The 24,532-nt window shown below is 39.3% G+C and overlaps 1 protein-coding gene across 3 annotated transcripts in view; it reads left to right on the plus strand.

Annotated features, from left to right (window-relative positions):
- Positions 1 to 24,532, plus strand: part of NIBAN1 (niban apoptosis regulator 1) — a 215,984-nt gene that overhangs the window by 159,762 nt on the left and 31,690 nt on the right. The window lies entirely within an intron of this gene.

The raw sequence follows: 24,532 nt of genomic DNA on the forward strand, positions 1-24,532 counted from the left end.
TGACTTTAAAATAAATCAATTTACCTGCATTTGTGCTGGTCAATGAGCAACATTAAAATGGAAAAGAAATTGAATTCTTGTTGGCTGAAACAAGTGCAAAACTTCCATTATTTCTTCTATAGCTACCTTGCAAACAAAACCTTCTTAGGACTGCCAGAAAGTTCTAAATATCTTGAATATCATTAATTTTGTGATAGGTTGATTGACATTTATAGTTGGCTTTGGTCATGATGAAGTATAGGGAAATTCCCAGCATAGATGAGTAAGTTGCCATTGGATAGAGAAGGTGGTCTAAAGTTTTTCCATTTCTGGTTCCTCTTCTGATTTCTAATTCCATATTTGGTGATTTTAACTGAACATGGTACTACACTATTCAAACAATTTTCCTTTTACCAGGTTAGGAACCTAAGTCACTTATGGTCTAATTAAGATGTTCCTAGAAGTGTGAATATCATAACTGAAGAGAAAGGAGCAGATTTGAAATTGAAATATTATAATAGGGAGCTAACAATTGGAAATAAATGGACTGTTACACATTATAATCTTGAAATTATATTTCTTGTCTTCTTAATTTTCCTCCAAAGAATATATCCTAGAATTACAACACTATTTTCACTGCCTTTGCTTCTTTCTGCCTAAGGAATAAATCCTGGGCTAGTAGCTCACTTGGGATTCCTTAGTTTCATTTTCTGAAGGCCTGAGTTTATGTGCTATTTCCCCTGGAAAGCCTTCCTTAATTTATAAGGGCTAGATGAAAGCCCTTCTTCCAGTCTGTCCATCTTTCTTTCCTCCCAGTACTAACTACATTATATCATCACTGACTGCTTACTTGCCTTACTTACCCAAAATTAGAAGCTCCTGGAGGCTGGGCCAGTGCCCATCTACTATTGCATTTCAGCGCTAGCCCCAGGCCTGGGGTATAATAATTATGCACACATTTTCTTTTTTTTTTTTTTTAACTGAATGAATGACCTTAAGGAGGAGGTCATTATTTGAAGAAGTGTCTGAAAATGATAAGCAGCTATTAAAGCTATCCAGAGTGTTGGGAGGAAGGTACATTTTATTTGTGTTAACAGCAAAGGCAATTTCCTTGGAAGACTCAGCTTTCTTCCTTGACTATCCACTTGACTATGAATCATCTGATTATTTTCCATTTCTCCAAAGGTGCATCAGCTTTGCAACTTTTCCTCATGTTCCTTATCACTTCCTATGATTCCTGTTTAGTCTTTATTCTTGGTATAGAATAGTACTTTTAGCTTATTATTTGGGTAATTCATGAAAATCTATCTTACTTGACTACTAAGACTGGCCAAGCAAAGTGAAATTTGTTGCACTGTGCTATTAATTGTTTTGCTGGTTGTGCCCCATTAAATATTCCTTCTTTTTGTTTAAAAAAATTATTTTTGTACATTGGTGGTCATTTTACATATAATCCTTTACAGTTACATTGGTAATTGTAATTGGTAGAGCCACTTTTGAATAAGTAACTTAACAAAAGAAGAACATTTCTTCACCTGCACAGACTTTTCTCTCACATTGAAGTGGTTTCTGAACCCCTATCCTCTCCATAAAGCTTTAGTGGAATAATGTCAGCCAGGCCAGACATTGTACTGGGTGCTTGATATATGGTCTTTCAGTCCCCATGACAATACTAAGGAGACTTCATTTTTAGCCCCATTTTGCAGATGAAGAAACTGAGACTCATGGAAAACAAAGAAATTTGTTTAAGGTCACAAGATTATTAAATGGCTCAGCCTGATTCATGCATAGATCTGTGTTCTTGCTGCTGCAACGTATTGGAGTGTGTTCAGAGAGGTGATGAATAGTATGAGGTCAGGAAACCAGGTTGTGTGATGAGAAAACTGGATATGTGGCCTCACAATGATTGAGGAGAGGAAAAAAATCTTCAACTATCTTCTGTCACAAAGAAGAAGGATCAGGGGCTTCCCTGGTGGCGCAGAGGTTGAGAGTCCGCCTGCTGATGTGGAGGGCACGGGTTCGTGCCCCGGTCTGGGAGGATCCCACATGCCGCGGAGCGGCTAGGCCCGTGAGCCATGGCCGCTGAGCATGCGCGTCCGGAGCCTGTGCTCCGCAACGGGAGGGGCCCCAACAGTGAGAGGCCCGCGTACCACAAAAAAAAAAAAAAGACTGCGCAGTGCTAGTCAGAGTGGTGCAGGGGAAGGTGGCTTTCTGAAGCACACTAATTCCACTCCAGAACTCAGAAGCACGTTAAGTATGAGAAGCTGCCGTCGTCCTTCCTCCCTCCCTCCCTTCCTTCCTCCTTCCCTCTTTCTCCCTCCCTTCCTTCTGCCAACAGATACTCACTGAGCACCTTTTTTATTTTGAGCACTTGCTAGGTTCTGGGAATCCAATGGTATACAGAACAGATATGACCCCCGCCTTCTTAGAGGTTACAAACCAGTAATAATAAAGAAAAAAATTACAAATTGAGTTGTGTGTGTAAAAGATGCACCCAAACATTTTAATAGAGGGCTTGATTTAGGTTGGTTCAAGGGAAGGATTCTCTGAAGGAGCAACATGGCAGATTAGCCTTGAAGAACGTGCGGTCTAAAGCAAGAGTTGGCAAACTACGGTCTATAGGACAGATTTGGCCGCCACCTGTTTTTGTGTAAAACACAGCCACACTGTTCACCTAGGTATCCTGTGGCTGCTTTCGCAATACTATGGTAGCATTGAGTAGTTGTGACCGAGACGATATGGCCTTCAAAGCCTAAAACATTTACTATTTTGCCTTTTACAGAAAAAGCTTGTTGACCCCTGGTCTAGAAAATACTTGAAAATAAGAGCTATGATATTTAGTTTGACCCATGCATTTTCAGACAATGTGGGCCATAGACTTTGCATGACTGAAATGTTTGTGGGCACCATTTTTTTTTTTTTTTTGGACGTGATGGCATATGTCTCTTCATGAAGTAGGCTTTAAGCAAAAAAGCTTTCTCTGAAACTTGACATTGCATAATTCAAGTGGATTTTCTATTTGTGGAGAGTGTTATGGCATGGTGATGTGAGCTTTACATGGAATCAGATTATTTTGAATTCAAATACTGGCTTTACCACTTAGGAGCTTCACTTATGTGCTGTGTTATTTACCCTTATTACTCTTCGCTTTTCTCATCAGTAAGAGAGAAGTACTTATAGTGCTGACCTCATGTAGTTACTGTGAAAATTCCATGAGATAATAATGCAAAAGAGTACTTAGTACAATGACTGACATACAGTAAATGCTGAATACATGTCATACATTATAATTGTTTTTAAGATACAAAAACATTTTCATAAAATGACACGTCAGTGTTTGTAATGTCATCCCATAAACAGTATTCACAGTTTTTCTTTTATTTTCTATTCTAATAAACACATTTTTTTCATGATGTCTGAGGATAAATAAAAGAGGTGACATCTAAGTCACAATTTTGCAATGATTGAAATTGATGTTATAATATTTTGAAATTTTTAGCATGTTCACAAAATTAAATTTTTTTTAAACTCTGGAAATTTGAGGGTTTTGCCACATCTCCCTCTCCCAGTGCTATATTTAGGGGGCGTGTGCTTCTTACTGAACTTCACTGCGTATTCTCAACTGCCTGCAGCTTTGCGTATCTGTGAATGCCCATCGAGGCATGTCTTCCTCCTTACTGCTTCCTCAGTCTACAACTCCAGCCTGTATTAACCCTGTAGCTTTAAGTCCAACCCCTCCCAACACAACAGTTCTTGGGTTTATTTTCAGCTATTCAAGAGAGGGCCAATTCTTGTAACCTTTTCTTATTCTCTCTCTCTCTCTCTCTCTCTCTCTCTCTCTCTCTCTCTCTCTCTATTTGTTGTCTATAGTCCCTGTTCTGATGTCCACTCCTCCCACCGCCATCTCACCCTAGCCCATTCTGCCCTAAATTTCCAGCTTTGGTTCCAGTTTCCTATGACCCTGATGTGCCGAGCACATGGGTGCTGATTGATTATCATCTGAAGAACCGTGAGGTGCTGGGGTGACAACAGTGAAAGCTGACTGCCTCGCATGCACTCTGCTCAGCTGTCCCTCCTCCAGTTCCAGGCCTCAGTTCCCTGCTGAGCGATGGAGTTCTCACCATGCTGTTCATGAAACTGGCACCCAGCGCTTTCCTTAAAATGCCTATTTGGTGGCCAGAAGTCATCCAACAGAAATTCAGTGAACACTGCAAAGCACATCAGCAATGTACAGCAAGTGAGCCTGCTTGCACACCGTGGTGATGGTTTCACAGCAACATGAAAATAAGCATTGGCCTGATTACCTAGTCAAGAAAAATTTTTAAAAAGAGAACGGTTAAAACAGGAATCAGGTAGTGTGGTATAGTCTGCTTCTGCTTTCTGACCCTTTCTGTAGGCTACATGGTTACCTGGGAAATACAAACATAGACTTGTGTTTTCAGAGGCATCAGATGATGATGCCAAAGCTGGAAAGAACCTTGAAATCATGTGCTCCACCGCCATCATTTGATAGATAAGGACACAGGGAGGCTGGGTGCCTTACCCAGGATCACATGGAGGAAAAGCAGCATTGATAAACGTGGGTGGGAGGAGGACCAATTTGCAGGCAGCAGAGGGCTTTAGTGAACTACGTGATTTTTTTGAGACAAATGTTTCCTCCTTTTTGTTTTATTTTATTTAAAATTCTCTCATCTATCTATCCATCTATATATATATATAAAAGACATATATAAGTTTATATAAATGCATAAATTGGATATCATAAATTCTAGGCTTTTTTGTTTGCTCTCTCCTTCCTATTCTCTTCATTTCTCTGTAAACAATATTAAAAACCCTATATGTATCTTTTCATATTTTTCTCCATATACATATATACATTATAGGGGGTTTTGTGGTCACTGTTTTTTTTTTAATAAGACTGTATTAAAAGAATGTGATACATACTTTTCTGCATTTTTGTTTTTCTAACTCAGTAGGGCCTCATGGAAATCTATCCAAGTCAATTGGCATAGTTATGACTCATTAGTTAGTGCCCATATAATAATATTTCATGGTTTGTGTCCTACATTATTCAACCATTCTCTTATTGACAGCCTTAACTTTGCTTCCTGCTTTACCACTACAATTCATGATGAAATAGATATCCTTGTGCATGTATCCTCATGTTCTTTTTCCTCTGAGGCAGTAAAAAGGAAGTAGAATTACTAAATTTAAAGGTAAATGTATTTTTAATTTAGTAGATGTTGCCAGATTAATTTTCTGATGAATTGTAAAATTTCACATTTCTACAGCATATGAGAGCACTCTTGTTTCTGCATTCCTGTCACTAATAGGCCTTTTTGCTCTTTTTTCTGCTGTGACAAGCTGATGGAGGCGGGGGGAGTGAATCTCCTTGATACTTAGAGTGCCCTTTCTTTGACTACCAGTGAGTCTAAGCATCTTATCCAGTATTTATTGGCCTTGTGAATTTACTTTTATGTGAATTGTCCATCGATGTTCTTTGACCATTTTCATTCATTCATTCATTCATTCATTCATTCATTCTTTTGTTCTTTACCCCCACTCCCTATTTTGGTTATTTTCCTGTAAGAGCTCTGTGAAAATTCAGATAATAACCATTTTTTTAACATCTTTATTGGAGTATAATTGCTTTACAATGGTGTGTTAGTTTCTGCTTTATAACAAAGTGAATCAGTTATACATATACATATGTTCCCATATCTCTTCCCTCTTGCGTCTCCCTGCCTCCCACCCTCCCTATCCCACCCCTCTAGGTGGTCACAAAGCACCGAGCTGATCTCCCTGTGCTATGCGGCTGCTTCCCACTAGCTACCTATTTTACATTTGGTTCTGTATATATGTCCATGCCACTCTCTCACTTCATCCCAGCTAACCCTTCCCCCTCCCTGTATCCTCAAGTCCATTCTCTACATCTGCATATTTATTCCTGTCCTGCCCCTAGGTTCTTCATGACCATTTGTTTTATTATTATTTTTTTTTTAGATTCCATATATATGTGTTAGCATACGGTATTTGTTTTTCTCTTTCTGACTTACCTCACTCTGTGTGACAGACTCTAGGTCCATCCACCTCACTACAAATAACTCAGTTTCGTTCCTTTTTATGGCTGAGTATTATTCCATTGTATATATGTGCCACATCTTCTTTATCCATTCATCTGCAGATAGTAACTCTTTTCTATCTCTTCATTAAAAACATTTTTCTCAAATTCATCATTTATCTGTTGTCATTAGCCAATCATATTGGGGTTTTTGCCACCCATATTTCAAAAATGAGAATATTTCACATTTATTTAAAGATGTTTTTCTCTACAGAGGCATAGGGAAAGTTTTTGAGAAAATTTTACACTTTCTGTAATAGTAATCTTTCTTTTTTTTTTTTTTTTAATAGTAATCATTCTTAAATGAACCAGGGTTACAGACACCAAAAGGAACATGTCAGTTTACAGTTACAAACTATGATTACAATAGGAGACACACATGTGTCTGGAATGGAACCCCCCCCCCCCCACCAGATAATCCAGAGAAAAGTGAAAAAATCTAATTTATTAGCACTGATAATACAGTTAACATATTTTGTCACCCACATTCTCTCAAAGGAGTTACAAGTTTTAAAGAAGGAAAAACTGTGAAATAAATGTAAACAAGATATTTTCAGATTAGATGTAATACATCAAGGACCTATATAGGAATTTGGGAGCAATTGAATCATATTGTCATTAACCTTTAATTATGATATATTTTGCCATGCAAAGATGTCTCATTTTTATACAGTCAAATGTGTCTATCTTTTGTTTTATGGCTTTTGGATTTTCTGCCTTTGTCAATATTTCCCCTACCCCTAGCTTATTATGTAATTTCCCTTGCTTTTTCTTGAAGTTTTTATATTGCTTTATTTTTAATATTTAAATCTCTAGTCTTCCTGAAAATCACTTGTATATATGTATATTAGTGGATAACCAGCTGTGCCAGCACCATTTATTAAATCTAACCTTCCCCACTGAATAATTGAATAAGCTACTATCTTTGCCATATAACATTATATATATAATCTTTAGGTTATCTAAATATTCTCTTTTATTTTTCGTTGATCTATTTATTCCCATGTTAATGTGATTTTGATTCTATTACGGTAGATTTTTGTTGTATGTTCTTATATCTGATAAGAGAAGTTTCCCCTTACAATTCATTCATGTTATACTTTTCTTGACTACTTTAGGCATATAGTCTTTTTTATGAATTCACACTCATTGTAGCTAAGTATCCCCTAATGCCTGCTGGAATTCCAATTGCAATTGCATTAATTTATAAATTACTTTAGAAAGTATTAACTTATTACATGGCATATTCAGTGGAGGATTATAAAAACTCTTTAAAGACCAGACTCACACTAATGGGGATGCACTAGAGTGTTGTACAGCCAAACCTTGTTTGGTTGTGCTTTTGCTTTATTGCACTTTGCACACACTGCATTTTTTACACATAGAAGGCTTGTGGCTATTCCTCATCAAGCAAGTCTGTTGGCACCATTTTTCCAGCAGCATTTGCTCACTTCATGTCTCTGTGTCACATTTGGGCAAGTCTTGCAATATTTCAAGCTTTTTAATTATTAGTATTGTTATGGTGATCTGTGATCAGTGATCTTTGTTGTTACTATTGCAAAAAGATTATGACTCACTGAAGGCTCAGATGATGGTTAGGATTTCTTAGCAATAAGATATTTTTTAATCAAGGTATATACATTGTTTTTTAGACATAATGTTACTGCACACTTAATAGACTACAGTATAATGTAAACATAACTTTTATATGCACTGGGAAACCAAAAAATTCATGGGACTCCCTTTATTGGGATATTTGCTTTATTGTAGCGGTCTGGAACCGAACTGCAGTATCTCCAAGGTATGCCTGTAATGTACGCTTTTCCTGCCAAGTAAGCTCAAGGCTGCAGTTAGGACACTGAGTGAAGGAGAGGAAGGAAAGCTACTAGCAGCTGTAGAGAAGCCACAAGTGCCAGTCTCTGTCCTCAGTCCTTTGCACGGTGCCTCATACACATAATTTTATATCTGCACTTAATATAAATTAAAAACCCTTTCTGCAGGTAGGTTTGAAGATTTCGTAGCTCAGATATTTGAAAACAGGAAATGCTGTTTGGTGAGGACAGCTCATGTGTGCTCTGTGTGGTTTGCCTTTTTGCTTTGGATCATGCCCCTCCGTTTGCCTTGAACACCCGCAATCTGCCGCAATTCAACCTATCCTTGTCCACTTGGCTCCCTGTTCCAGGAAAACGTTCCCATCCCAAACCAGAGACTCCTTTCCCTTCTTAACTCCCGTGGCCCTTTGCTCTCTCTGATAGCATTTATTACACCCTTTATTGTCTTATGGATAATTAGCCATTCTTTGTACCACTTTTACCAAATTGAACATCTGCCCTGTGGTTGTTTGGGGTGCTGGGGATACAATGGTGAAGAGATGGTGGATTTATCGTTATTTCCTACACTAAACTTCATGCCTATGAACCAAATCTTTTTCCCTTCTATTCAGAGAATTCTTCACAGTGACTCATACATAGAACATGTTCAACCAGCGTTTGGTGAGTGAGTGAATATATGTTAGGGATTAGGCCATAGGTGCAATGATTCTGGCTGAAATATGATTTTTCTCAGTTCTACATCAATCAGTTATCACTTTTTCCCTACTTTAAAATTTTTTAGAATACACCGTATTTGTTGCTTTTCCCCCAAATGTTTTTCGTCAATTTTTTCCTAGTTTGCCAGAATTATTTTTCATTTTTTACAAAAAAAAAATAATAATTTAAGATTTCCCCCTACTATATTTTAGGCACCATAATAAGCATTGGGGATAAAATGGGGATCAAAAATAAACCCACATCAATAAAATTGCTGTTTAAAAGATGGAAGTTGGGTCTGTTTTCTCCAGATAGCATGTAGGCACAATATTTTTTAATCTAAAATTATGAGGTCTAACTTATAATACAGGTAAAGGTGTTAGGAGCCTAAAATAGATTTAATATTTGATACCTATATTTAAATTGAGAAGTGAGTGAACATAACTGTGAATATTCTAGATTTGTGGACTTAGTGTTCATAATTAGAAATATATGGGAATAAAACAGAAATAATCAGTGCTCCCAATCCTTGCTACTGAAGAGTAACAAACTTTTTAAAAGAATGAATACTTCCAGTATAACCCAGTTTTCTTCTCTATTGTAATAAAATAAACATTTATTTTAAATTTAGACATTTAATTGTGTCTTGCCCGATATACTTACGATTCAGCTAGAAACATGTGTCTAGATGAATACTTATACATTAACTTAATTAGAAACTGTGTGAATTTACATTGATCAGGTCTATATTTATTGAGCATATACTACGTGCCAGGGACTATTCTAGGAACTCAGGGTACAGCAATGAGCAAAACAGAGATCCCTGTTCTTGTGCACTTATATTCTAGTTAGGGGCCGATGGGGGAGACAGCAAATAAACCATAAATATAGTAAATGAGCAAATTATGAAATATGATAAAAGGTAATAAGTGCTATGGAAAAATAGTAGGGGAGATTAAGGGGGTTTAAGGGTGCTGGAAGTGAAGGGGTCAGGGCAGGCTGCAGTATAAAATAAGGTTATATTAAATAAGGTTATGTTAATATTAAGTTAAATAGGAAGAACTACGTCCAGCCTAAAACTTAAGAAATGCGGAGTTGTAGAGTGCTATCAGAGGAGATTCAAAACTGCAAGTACGGGGTTGAAAAATAAAAACTGTAAGGAATCTTAGAGATACTTGTATTACTCAGCTTGAAAGAAAAGGTCTGGGAAGACACAATAATGATTTTCCAATGGTGTTTCTAACTCCATTGAAGATGCTACTTGCAGAAATGTTCTCAATTGTAACATGAGAAATGTAGGTCCCCCACAAGGGAGAACTGCCTGAGAACGAGAACTCTTGTGTTCTAAAATTTGATGTATGGTAAGACTGAGAGAATGTCTTCTGAATGACTTAAACTTGATTAATTTTGATTTGTAAACCCACACATGGAATGTACTACTTAATAAGTATTAGCTTTTACTATTATGAATAATGATCATAGGTCTGGAATAATTTATGTGGTATTTCAGTTATTAAATAAATAAATGCTACCCTACTCGTAGAGAAATGAACTAGACATTAAAAGTCCATTCTAGTTCTATGATTCCATCATGTCTTCCTTAGTGGTAAAAATACCATTAAGAGCTGTGAATACTCAAGAGGTATTTGCTTATAACTAACACATCAAGGTAAGAGATGTGCGTGCACGTTCTCTCTCTCTCTTTCTCTCATGCATTCAGAAGCTTTGATACTTCCAAAACAGGAATTGAGGTTTTCTTTTTATTTCCTCTTTCTCTGTTTTACCATAAGAGAATTAGATCATCAGGCCAATTCTTCCAAATAGTTCCATGGAATGAGTTGATTACATCATGTATTTCAAGTCTATAGCAACTACTGAGATTGTCTACAGTAGGAACAGGAGGCACCTAAATCCATCAAGCATTTTAGCTGTTTTTTTTCTTTTCGGTGGAACATAAGAGAGGGGTGAACAATTTGCTGCTACAAATATAGCAGATTGTTGTAAGGCTGTATCCTGTTTGGAAATGATCTCATCTAATATGTCCGTTGGTGGTTAGCCACACTAAGCAGAACTATTATGATACGGCATTGTTGTTAGAGAGCCCTCAAAGTTAAAGCCGTAAGGATTCCTCACTGCCCATGGGGCAGGGCTTATGAGTGAGATGTAATTGTCAAGGGTCTTCAACTCTAACCTTAATCCATATAAGGACTTGTTGCAAGTCATCTTCTTTCTTATTTTCGTGCATTATTGTACTCCTAGGGTTATTCTAGTAGATGAACTGTGCTATGTGTGTAACAATGAATTAGAGATAAAGTCAGGTTTCTTCCTTGTTTATTGATTTAGAGTAGGAATACATCTGAATACATCTCCTTTGCAATCATGCTGCTTGAATACCGTTCAGGCGTGCAGTGGCGTGCCCTCTTTTATTGTCTCCTTCCTCTGCCCCCACTCAGATAAACAATAGAACTTAAACCATGAACATTCAGAGCTGTGCAGTCTAACATGGTGGCCACTGGCCGCCTGTGGCTACTGATCACTTGAAACGTGGATAGTCCGAGATGAAATGTGCTGAAAGTGTAAAACACTCACCAGATTTCGAAAACTTAGTAAAAAAAAAAAAAAAAGAAAGAATGTAAACTATCTCATTAATAATTTTTATATTGCTTACATATTTTGGATATATTGGTTTAAATAAAATATATTATTAATCTTAACTTTCTTTTTACGATTATGATGTGGCTACTATAAAATTTAAAATCGCGTAGGTGGCTTTCATTATATTTCTACCGGGCAGCGCTGGTCTAGAGTCTGCCCTCCCACTTTCCCTTCTGTTATCCTGGGGGAAGCCTTTAGAGCCAGTATTGATTACTTCACGCAGCCCAGGGAAAGATTTGTTTCTGGGTGTGTGTACACATGTGTGCATACATGTGAGTGCACATGTAGGGGTGGTGGAGCTGGAGAAGGAGCAAAAAAGAGAAGGAAAAGGAAGGGAGTCGTTTCAACCAGCATCGGTCTCAGACGCCATCACTTAAAGTAAGGAAGGAGGAAGAGCCGAGCACAAATTGGTTCCCCATCAGGCAACTTTGTTCTTTGTTTTAATAGAGGGTGAATCACTGGGACATCAGACTCTTCTGAATTAAAATGTAGACACAAAATACAGAAGCAGGGCTTCCCTGGTGGCGCAGTGGTTGAGAGTCCGCCTGCCGATGTAGGGGACACGGGCTCGTGCCCCGGTCCGGGAAGATCCCACATGCCGCGGAGCGGCTGGGCCCGTGAGCCATGGCCGCTGAGCCTACGCGTCCGGAGCCTGTGCTCCGCAACGGGAGAGGCCACAGCAGTGAGAGGCCCGCGTACCGCAAAAAAAAAAAAAAAAAAAACAGAAGCAAACAAAGTTTAAAGAATTATCATTGTCATCGCTTTCCTTAGTCAACAAAGATAATTGAGAACCGACCTATATCCCACCTGATAGTTCTGATTTGGATAAAGGATATAATATGTTCTGTTCTGCAGCATTTTATAAAAGAGAAGTTTCTGGCTGAGTTAGAGTCTTTTAATGATCTTATAGTTTACGCTTAAATAAACATCCAAACTAATATGATGGTGTTCCTGGAGAACTGGAAGATTTTGTAAATCAAGATGCTTTTGTTAAAAGTTAAGATATCAGGCAGATTCTACTTTTTCAAGAAAAAATAAGGGTATTTTAGAGACCAAGCCCATATGACTTAAGTCAATGATTCAATATTCTACATAAGACAAATCAGTTTTACTATAATCTTGTCATAGACCATGAAATGGCAAACAAGTATTTTCACCATTTTATTAGCATAATTAATTAAATAGCCCAGGTGGGGAGCCCAGTGATAATAACCACAAACTGAACTGTTATTTAGGTTAATGAAAGGGGAAAGGGGAGGGCCAAGAAATTTAGATCAGCGCTAGCCAATAGAATATGTAATGAAAGCCACATCTGTAAGTTAATATTTTCTAATAGCCACACTGATTACTTTCTGCAGCTCAGAGAAAGACACATTATTTGCGAGAGAGAGAGAAAGTTTAGTGTGAAGTAAAGGATGAAGTGATCCTGCAGCTGGAACTTTATATCCCCAAGTTGGAACACTGTCATGGAAAGTACTAGCCAGGTATGGATAAACTAACTGTACTTGCAGTTTATCATAGGATTACACTATTTCATAGCCGAAAACGGAGACCTGACAGCCTCTCATTTCAAGCGAGATGAATTAGGCCCAAAGTAGCAAAGTAACTCAAGTCCCACAGCCGAAGTGGCAGAAGTAGAAATAGCACCCAGTTTTTATTCCCTGTAGACGGTTGTCCGCACTATTCCATGCTGCCTCTGAATTATTGAGTCATTCATTTCTTTGTTCATTGGTCTATTCAAAAGAATATTTGGTGCCAGGCACTGTGCTATGGCCTTAGGATACAGTGATGAATACGACCATCCTCGTGCTCAAGGACATGATGTCATCCTGTGACCCTGTTCAATTTTCATGGTAAGCTGAGGATAGGAATACTTCAAAGGATATTTGTGACAAGCTCAAAGGGCTCCAAGATGTAAGGGTTTGCCCTCCATTTGTGAAGAGAAACACTTGAAGGAGTCAGCAGAGACCTATTCTGAGTGAACCACACTAAACAATATGGTTAAGGAGAGGACAAAACGCATGACCTCTTCAGTTGAAATCACACTGGAAACTGCTTGATGGACTGCGTGGGGAACCAGGCTTGGGTCCCACCTGTCCTGAGGGAGAGAAAGGCTGTTCCACTCACATCAGTTAATTGACAAACCCTTCATTACGGACCCTGAATGTTTGGGATCATGGAACGTGCCACGATGTGGCAACTGCTGGTGCTCTGAGGATTTAAGAGACAAACCGCCACGGGACTGTTTTGACTCTGGAGGGGCAAATGTTGTTCATGGTCATGAGAGGATTGGTAAAAGAAAACAAAACAAAACAAAACAAAAAAAGTCATTAGGTCATCACGAATCTTCCTAAGGATCACAATACATTTCATAAAGTTTGAGTCACAAATACAAAGTCCCCATAACTCATTTCCCATTTCCTATGCATTCCCTCCCAGTCAAGGCTCCTATGGGTACATATTTTACATTGTTTAATCAGGATGTATGTGTAATTTTTATAACCTGGATTTTGCAATTAAAAATTTCCCCAAACTGCTTTTCCACAGTCTGTCTAAGTCATCATAATTGTTATTTTAGTGACTGCATAATATTCCGTTCAGTAATCCGATCGTGTTTTGCTCAAACTTGTTGTTAACCAACTTATTAAACAAGATGCTCCTTGGACTTTACTGAAAATCATTGTGAATGCTTAAGAGTTTTCATGATAAAACACATACTAACCCTATAAAGTACATTCAGTGGATCATTTAGTGGCACAGTATATGCTGCTGTAGAGTCATAGGCCTTCAACCTCCCCAATAGCAAGATGCTTTCAAAGTGTCTTTTGGCTTAAAATGATTTTGCAAAATTGGTACATATAATAGGCTCAGCTAACCCAGAAATTAAAAAGAACTCTGTTGGCAGCACTGCCCCTTCTTGTAATAGGTCAGGAATGTGGACACTGTTTTTATTGGTACATGACTGCTGAAGTTCCTGGTTTGCTTGTTTGGTTTTTGCGGTACGCGGGCCTCTCACTGCTGTGGCCTCTCCCTTTAAGGAGCACAGGCTCGGGACGCGCAGGTTCAGCGGCCATGGCTCACGGGCCCAGCCGCTCCGCGGCCTGTGGGATCTTCCCGGACCGGAGCACAAACCCGTGTCCCCTGCATCGGCAGGCAGACTCTCAACCACTGTGCCACCAGGGAAGCCCATGAAGTTCCTAGTTTTTATAAAGTGATCTGGTCCCTAAGAATCTGAGGACTAAACTATATAGTGACCCCCCAAACCTAAGGAGGAGGCCGTGGATTAACTAGGCTCACTTTCTTAATCAGGGCAGGATAATGGGTTCCAGGAGTCTGTGGCTGCCGTACCTACTTAGGAAGGGAATGGAGCATGGGTCAACTTAATTTTTTAGGTCTTTGAAAAACTGTTATAAATAATATAGGAAACTAAGATATTTTATCCTAGATAAAAGTAGTTACAACTTCTGTTGTAGTTAGAAGTTTTAAGTAAGGTTAGGTCCTTTTTGATATTGAGTCTGTATGGGAGTAGAAATTTTCTTTCTGCCGATTATTTTAACTTTCATTTGATGACCTGATAAAAGGAGTTATGTATTCATCTGACCTTGGGTAATGACTTAAACTTCTTTGATTTTCACTTCTTTCCATTTTCTACCTGGGAATGATTACATCTGGCTTACCTGTATCATGAGATTGCTGTGAGAATCAAATGAGATGTAAACTGTAAAATCTTCTGACAAGTGCAAGGCGAATGCTATTATTAATCACTGGTGATGATAAATGATGATGATGAGTGAGAAATCCCCAGATACATCATCAGACAGCAGGACACTCTGTGGGTGTGTCAGGCTAGGATATGGTGAAGTGAGGCCAGTTAGCACCAGTGACTTGTTCCCTAATGTAAACCTCTTCCTTTACTTGTGGAAGCATGCTTCCACAGACTAGGCAAGGTGTTCTGAACTCACAATATTAAGGTCATCCAGAGAATCAGCCAGGAAGAATTTCCCTAATATTTTTGTGTTCTGCAGTGACAAATTATACCAAGACCCATGTGCAAACAGTTATTTCCAGGAATAAGAGACAGTGTCATCAAAAATGGAAGACAAGTCTGTGGCTAGAGGAGCATCTTCCCTATGCATTTGAACACTCAGGCTTGCTTTAAATTGTGTCCAGGTTGTGTGGTTAAGTTTTTGCCTGCAGGGAGTAAGCCACACAACTCCCCACAATTTCAGTGGGAGGCACCTGACCCAGTTTCCATGGTCTGAGCTGAAAGATTACCCGAGTGTGGGCACTGCCACAACGACCTATAAACATTACATAGGGAACTCTTTAAAAATTCACATTTTAAAGAGTAAATTAGATAGTCTTCATTTGTTTTGCTTAGGTTTTTGGGTGTAATTACTTTTTCCTCCTGAGGCATTTCAGCATCATCTCCACAAATAGTTATTAGAGGATTGGGAAACAGTTCTGCACTCACTGTCTTAGAATATAAATCTCACCCATGTAAAGCCATATATGTTTGTCCTGGGCAGATAGGAAATGACTGATTGTGTCATTGTTCTCTTGGCCTGACTCTGCCCAGGTATCTTAGATACATAGGGTGATAGACAAATTCTTTCAGGGCCACGGAAGACATATTCCATGAACCTAGCTTCAGGGCACAGAGTATCTTCACGATATTTGGAAAGAATAAACTCTTTCCTCCTTCCTTACCAGGAGTTCGATTACACCATCCTTACCTTTGGAAGAGATGAGAGCATAGGTCATTTCTATCTCTTTGAGACTTTGAAAAAAATTAAAGAAAGTGAGATAATATATTCTGAAGAAAAGAAGGCTGCCACAGAAGATATAGTCCACATATCCACTGAGTACCAAAAAAGGGAAGATGAGGTTTAACTAGGGTTGCATCTGAGGATTTATGTCCAGACAATGATGATTGCCTCTGAAGTGAGTGGGAGTTCCCTTCCACAGGTAGAGTTCTAGTTGCATGAGATGATGTCCTTTTGAACCTGCCTAAAGTGGCTCCTTATCCACATACCGCTGATAAATCTTCGTCATAGTACTATTTTTATACATCACTTTGAGTAAGCAGAAGGGTTCATTTGTGTTAAATAGGTGAGCAGTTGGCAGAGGGGACATTTCTTAACCTGATAATGAGGGAAAGCCCTCATTAAGACCCTAAGCATTCAACAGCCACGGTCTTCTACTGTATCTCTTTCTTCTCTGTAATTTGTTTTCTCAAAATCTGGTCTGTAAACCACCTGCAGCAGAATCACTTGGAGAGCTTGTTAGAAATGCACATTCTTGGGCGCTAGTTCAGACCTGCTGAATCAGAGATGCTGGGGTGGGGCCCAACAGTCTGCTTCGGCAAGCCCTGCAGGGGATTCTGATGCTCGCCAAAGTCTGAGAAGCATTGGGATGAGGACATCCATTTCCTTCAGAAATTCTTTACAACAGTAGGGAAAAGACTCATGAAGAGAATGTGATTCATTCGCCATGCCTGGGTTTTGTTAATCTCAGTTTAGAAGGAAATTTATAAGGAGATTTAATCCAGCCCTCTCTCTAGTATTTGAATCCCTCCCTTCCTCCCTTTTTCCCTTCCTCTCTTTCTTTCCTCCTTCCTTCCCTCATTTCTTTTCCCTCTTTTTCTTTCTATCTTTTGTGCCAGACACTAGACCAGGGATTGAGGATGCAGTGATGAATGCGAACAGCAGTCTCCTGTCTCCCTAGAGCTTACAGTCTAGGGAAAAGGCATATTAAAATGATTATACTAACAACTATGAAATTATAATTGTTCTAAGTACTATGGTGAGGAGGTACACAATGTCATGATAGTGTATAATAGAGAGATTTAAGCAAGTCCGTACACCTTCTACAAGGTAACTCAGCCCTGATGGAGCACTTCCTCTTGCAGGGGAACTTTTGACAACTTATTGGAGCCTATTTCACTCTAAGATAAATCTAAATGTTAGAAATTTTGAGTGAAAATATTGAGTCAAAATCTGCCACACTCTCCTTTGGACCATGCTATCCTGACTCTAGTATCTGGAATCTACAAGGAACAAATCCAGTCCTATTTTACATTGCAGATCTTCACACAGATAAAGAATTCTTCCCTCTAGGTTTTTTCTTTCCAAGGCTGTGAGATTCCTCATTTACTTGGTCTTCTTCAGAATACTCCACCTTTTTTTCTTTATTTTTAAATTTTTGTAAAATATTCTGTTGCTCAGCATGAGCTGGGAGTATATAATGATAAGCTCAGAGTGGTCTATCTCAGAATCTATCTATAACCATCATTGTCTTTGGTATATTCCACATTCCTGTGGCCCAACCTCACCTGCTTTATGTACGACTGTATCACACCACTGACTTGTACTGAGCTCACAGTTAAGTGAAATCCTGGTTACCTATCTATCTCTATCTGTCTGTCTGTCTATATATTACCTTTTCCAAGTAATTGAAAATGTTTTCCTCTAAGATGTCAGTAACATCAGCCCTTTAACCAGCACCCATCATTTAGGCTGTTTACCTACTTCATTATGTTTGTTTGCATTATCAACTAATCTAAATTTCTTCAGTGTGTCAGTCAAAATTATGCACAACTCTAGTATTTGTCTTGCTAAAATCTAGATACAGGATGTCTCCAAAGTCAATGGTAGCTATTCTACCAATGTAATTCGTTTTTTGTTTGTTTTGTTTTGTTTTGTTTTGCGGTATGCGGGCCTCTCACTGCTGTGGCCTCTCCCGTTGCGGAGCACAGGCTCCGGGCGCGCAGGCCCAGCGGCCATGGCTCACGGGCCCAGCCGCCTCGCGGCATGTGGGATCTTCCCGGACCGGGGCACGAACCCGTGTCCCCTGCGTCGGCAGGCGGACTCTCAACCACTGCGCCACCAGGGAAGCCCTACCAATGTAATTTATTTAAAGGAAATGAGGTTAGTTTGTCTTCACTTGTTTTAGTAATTCCCACTTCATTTTCTGGTTAACAAACAGCCTTTTAATATTTATTGACAAGTCAAAAATTCATGAGATATACCACTTTTAGCTATATGAGGCATACAGTTTTTCTGCATGGTTAAAACATTCTATCAAAACAATAGAAACACCTTTTTTCCATTTATTTAAGAAGTCTTTTATATCCTCAGAGTGAGTTCTCGTATCTTTGTATGTTCAACTAGAGTAACACCATTATAATTCATTCTGGGGTCCCTGGATCTTCAGGAGGTGTACATTCTTTCTTGGCTTATTCCTCTTCTCTTCCTGGTAGGTCTGTGCTCACTAACACAGACATGGTTTGGCCAGTAGATGAATATTTTCGTCTGGCAGTTTACAGAATACTATTCAGGGACTTCTAAGTAAACCTGGGGCTAGTTCTCATAAGAGTTATTATTTACAATTTGGTAATAAATATTTGCTTAAGTTGGTCATGAATAAATAAGTTTTTTAATAAAAATAAAAACTTTTATTACCATTTCATTAGAACAGACATCATTCATTTTTAATTCCAATGAGAGGGTTTTTTCTTTTGTTTTGTTTTTAATAATGCATATCACATTCTATCTTGCCCTCAATCTGCTCACTAATTAAATGAGTGGTTTGGACTAAATGATCCCTGTGATATAGTCAAATTCTAGAATTATATGATTCTAAACTTTGAGAAGGAAATAAAATTTAAAATAACTTTATAAAATGGATGGCTAGTGGGAAGCTGCTGCATAGCACAGGGAGATCAGCTCGGTGCTTTGTGGCGACCTAGAGGGGTGGCATAGGGAGGGTGGGAGGGAGGCTCCAGAGGGAGGGCTATGGGGATATATGTATACATATAGCTGATTCACTTTGTTGTACAGCAGAAACTAACACCACATTGTAAAGCAGTTATATTCCAATAAAGATATAAAAAAATAAAATAAAATAATTTTAAAGTTAAACCACAACACACACACACACACACACACACACACACACACACACACACACCACACCTGTGCATGTAAAACTGATGAAATCTGAATAAGGTGGCTAGATTGAATCTGTCAATTTCCTGCTTGTGATATTGTACTATAGCTTTTGCAAGATATTTCCATTAGGGAAAACTGGGTGATGATATATTGGATATCTCTGTATTATTTCTTATAAAAATGTGAATCTACGATTATCTCAAAATAAAAAGTTAAAAAAATAAAACCATAGAGTGTCATAACAGGACATTGGAAGCAAATAGGCCTTGCTTGTCCATATACTAGCTTAAACGGATTAGTTAACCTTTCTGAAACTCAGTTTCTTTGTCAGCCTTAAAGTGGGAATATGAATTCCTACCTAATGGGATTATTGGAAGGATTATATGAGATAGTGTGTATAAACATCTCTTATGGTTCATACTCCATGATAGTATTCAGTAAGTGTTGGTTACTTTCCCCAGGGCTTTTTCTGTGCTCTGGAAGAGAAACTAGGACAAACAGCCTTGCTGCAGGTCTCCTAAAAAAAAGACGACATATGACCTGAAGCTGAAGACAGTTTGGAAGCATACATTAGTGAGATGAACCCCATAGCAGTGTAGTGAGTAATGCTGTTACATAACTTTCACAAATCACCAGGCAGATCAGCTAACATGGCTTGGCACCGTTTACCAATAAAATAAAATAACAAGGCAGCTTCCAAACCCAGCCCGAGTCAGGGAGTCCCGACACAGCAGCCAGAGTTAAAATCCAGGATGACTACATAGGCCTTGGAGCTTTGGCATTTCAGTTGACTCAGACATGCAGTAAATCCGTATAAGTGGAAAAAAAACAAAACCGATTTCTCTCTGGCTGGCCCCCTGAATAATTGTCCCCAAGGGGCCTAGAGAAGCTTTCTTTCCCTTGCAAAAGTCCTTAATCATGTCTCCCAAATATGAGTTTTCCATGCAGCTGCACAGATGAGAACTAGGGAGGGACTAAGGAAAATAGACATGTCTTGGTCCCGAGGATGTGATTGTTGAGTGAATGGCCAAGATGTGTCTCCCACATGTCTCCTAAAATGTTTAGAGTTTCCCAGGGCTCTGTCCTCACCTTTGATCTGATGAATGTTTTTGTCAGTGAGTTGGATAGAAACACAGAAGGTTAAGCCCACCAAATTTTCGTATGATACCGAGGTAAAAAAGGGAGTCTGGGGACAGAATTACAATTTTTTAATGATTTTGGCAGGCTCTAGGGCACTGAACTGATCACGGTAAGTTGTACTTTAACAGGGGTAATGTTAAAGCCTGCACTTCAAAATCAAAAGCAGAAGTATAGGTTAGAAAAGGCTTAGATTGACAAGGGTTTTTTACGAAAAAGTTGTAGGGATTTTATTGGATTACAGGAAATGTATGAGCCAACAGGTTGCTATGGTTGATTAAAAAAGAGGTTAGGGACCAGAAAAAGGAAAGTAATCTTTCTACTTTACAATATTTGCACTAGTTAGACAATACTCTTTGTGTTGTATTCAGTCTAGGTCCAAATTTAAGAAAGATATTGACAGATTCAAATTGGTCACTAAGGGAAGGAAGGAAAGAGGAGGGCCAAGTTTTTAAAAATTCCCAAACTATATTGTTTAAAGAATGATTGCAGGAAGATAAGGAGACTCAGCTATCTTTTAGTTACCATATGGAAGAAGAGTAAACTTGTCTATTTTGCTCTGAAAGGCAGAAGCAGGATTAATGAGAGTTCATGGAAACAGATTTGGGCTCAACAGAAGGAAAATTTTTCGAATAATTACAGCAGTTCAGTGACAAAAAAGACTATTTCATTAAATTGTGAGCCTCCTGTCACTGGAAATATTCAAGCTAAGGCTGGACGAGTGTCTCAGGGATTCTGAAGTCTCCCAGCATTGAAAAGAGCTTGGGGTGGGTGACCTTTGAGATCAGTTCTAACTCTCATAGTCTATGATTTAAGTAAGCATGAATGCCAAGGCTGCTTATGACATGCCAGAGCCACTTTTTCAACTCTTGGCTCTGATTCTGACCAGCTGTGTGACCTTCAGCTAAGAAGTTAACCATTTCTTCTTCCAGTTTCCTCATCCGTAAATTGAAGGAGCTGGATTTAATGATGCCTGAGTTCTCCCCAGCACGTCTGTCTCCTTGAGCATCCTCATGACTACAGCACGTTGGAAAAGTAGAGTCTGAGCTGATGCCTGCCATTTTTCTAAGTCAGCTTGCAGGAGAGGGCCGAAAGACCAAAACCCATTGTTGATTCTGGGGGCCATGGAACTAACTCTCAAGTTCTTGTTGGCAGGAGCATGGGTGATTATGAGCCCAGAATTTGTTCCCATGGGATCTGTGGCAGGAAGTAGATTAAATAACTGAAAATCTGGTTTCTTTCAAACACCTGTACATTCTGGCTGAGTTCAGCAATGCCTTGGCAAACAGCTTAGAAGAAGTGAAGATCATATGAGCATTGCATTGTGGTTCTGTCCTTTACAACGCAAACCTTTGTCTTTATTTCCTTAATGATCTGGCAGTTTCTATTGGACTTTGTTTATAATCATGAGAACCAATATCCAGAAAGCAACTTATTACGTGACAGATAGTGTTCTAAAAGTTTTATATAAATTACTTTAATCCGTTTATAATCTAAAAATCTAATGATGAAATCAGTGATTAGGTCCTTTTTACCATAAGGAAAAAGAGTAGTTAAAATCCAGTGTAAGTCTGGCTTAATGGTAGAGTCCAGAATGGAGATTCATGCCCTTATTTTTTTAAACTTCATTACTGCTGTTCAATGACTATAATTTCCTTTGTGGTCCATTTGATTGCTAATAATTTTCTTCTCTGCCTATATTAACATGCCTCATCCTGCACCACTGCTGCATTCTAGCTCTTCCACTTCTTCCTTGACTTCTCTCTGGCTCCCACATCATTGCCTCCAAATCTCATTTCTTCAGTTATTTTCTCCAAAGGTCTTTGAAAAAGCAGCCATCAGGGGGAGTGTCATAGTTTTCTTTACATATATATGTATATAGATATAGATGGTATGGCCATGATTTCAGATACCTCCTCCGGTTACTGAGGTCAGCTAGGGGAGAAAGAAGTAAATTGATGCTTCTTGTAAGGACTTGAAGAACTTAAACCTCATTCCCAGGCTCATGGGTCTGGCAATACTCACTCCATCTAAGTCCCACATTTTCTTCCATCTCTTTGTTTCCTTAGGCTGGAAATGAAAACAGCTGTTAAAAATAAGAGCACATGAGTCAGTTTTGAATCTCAATGTAGTAATTACAGTTTCCATCTCAGTTGGTATAGTTCCTCCCAGTGTACTGAGCCCCATATCACAGCCCCCTTGTTGTCAATTTTATACCAAGACCTTAACTTGTGTTTTCCAAACCTCTAAGATTAAACACTAAATCAATTGCCAAACCAAATAAATAAATAAATAAATGGCAAGGAAGAAAACACTTCAATTTGAAAACCTGATTCTTGGGACATGCCCTTTTTCTGATTCAGATTTTTTTTTGTGTGGTACACAGGCCTCTCACTGCCGCGGCCTCTCCCGTTGCGGAGCACAGGCTCCGGACGCGCAGGCACCGGACGCGCAGGCCCAGCGGCCACGGCTCACGGGCCCAGCCGCTCCGCGGCATGTGGGATATTCCCGGACCGGGGCACGAACCCGTGTCCCCTGCATCAGCAGGCGGACTCTCAACCACTGCGCCACCAGGGAAGCCCTGCTTGTACTCATATAGAGGCTATTCCTTGTATTTTCTCTTTTCCAAGTTCCTGAGGTTTATGACCTAGTAAGCCGATCTCAAAAGAGTCATCTACAATCCATGAATTGATTGTCCCCTTTTAGAGCAGATTGATCCTATTTTAGTTCTGCTCAGTCCCCGAATCAACCATTGAGTCCTTGACTGAGCAATCCCACTGGCTTAAAGCTCTGAAGGTCCCCCCCCCAGTGAATCAGTTGCCTTCAACTGACCTATCTAATATTGCCCTATTAATACAGATCATATGCTATTAGCAAGAGAACTTTGTGTCCTACTGGGGGAGAAGCAGGAGGCAGGAGACTTGACCCTTTCAGTCATTTCACTTTGCCTACTTTATTTCCATTTTCTAAGATTTGATTTCTTTATTGTTAGATTAGATTATTTCTAAAATTCACTTTCCTGCTAATATTTCTATAATTCGGTTATCACTGTATCCTCCATGAGCTAGTTTTATGTGATGAAAATTCTCTTGGTCAGTTCGGGCTGCTCTAACAAAAATACCATAGTCTTGGAAGTCCAAGATCAAGGCAGTGGCAGATCCAGTGTCTGGACAGAGACAGAGAGGGAGGAGAGAGAGAGAGCAAGAGAGCGAGCCTTTTCTTATAAGGGCTTAAGTCCAACGTGAGGGCTGTACCTTCATGACCTAATTACCTCCCAAAGCCTCCATCTCCAAATATCATTACATTGGGGATTAGGGTTTCAACATATGAATTTTAGGAGACACAAGCATTCAGTCCATTGCAGAAATGAAGATATTTGCATGCACGGTATGATTTGTGGAATTCCAGGAAGGCCATTTAGCACACTTAAAAATCCTATACCGGGCTTCCCTGGTGGCACAGTGGTTGAGAGTCCGCCTGCCGATGCAGGGGACGTGGGTTCGTGCCCCGGGCTGGGAAGATCCCACATGCCGTGGAGCGGCTGGGCCCGTGAGCCATGGCCGCTGAGCCTGCGCGTCCGGAGCCTGTGCTCCGCAACGAGAGGGGCCATGACAGTGAGAGGCCGCGTACCGCAAAAAAAAAAAAAAAATCCTATACCATTAGGTATCCATTCCTTTGTGGTAGGATATTACCTCTCAGATACAACACCTTTTAAAATCCAATATGTTTGGAAAGGCAAATCAAAAAACCAGTATGTGAGGTAGTGTAGTGCTTAGAAGCAGGCTCTTGGGTCAAACTATCCGAGTTCGTACCCTTATTGGTATATGACCTTTGGCAATTAATTCACCTTTCTGTGCTTCCTGTGCTATAGTCTCCTCATCTACAAGCTGGAGATGATAATACTCACCTCAGAGGTTTCTGTGAGGTTTCAATGAAGTATGTAACATGCTTAGAAGAACAGTATCTTGCTATATGTGTTAGCAATTATTATCCTTCATTTGTATAAATCAGCCTATTATATTGATGTCCTTTTGACAGAAAGTTGATATCAGGTCACAGAGAAATTGGAGTTTTATTTGGGAAACTGGGAGGGGATACCTTGGGTACATGAGGCACTTTGAGGAATAGTCTGCCTTACTGAGGTGTTATAGTTGGTGGCA

This window comes from Tursiops truncatus, chromosome 1 (assembly GCF_011762595.2).
Source record: "Tursiops truncatus isolate mTurTru1 chromosome 1, mTurTru1.mat.Y, whole genome shotgun sequence".
NCBI classification, from domain to species: Eukaryota; Metazoa; Chordata; class Mammalia; order Artiodactyla; family Delphinidae; genus Tursiops; species Tursiops truncatus.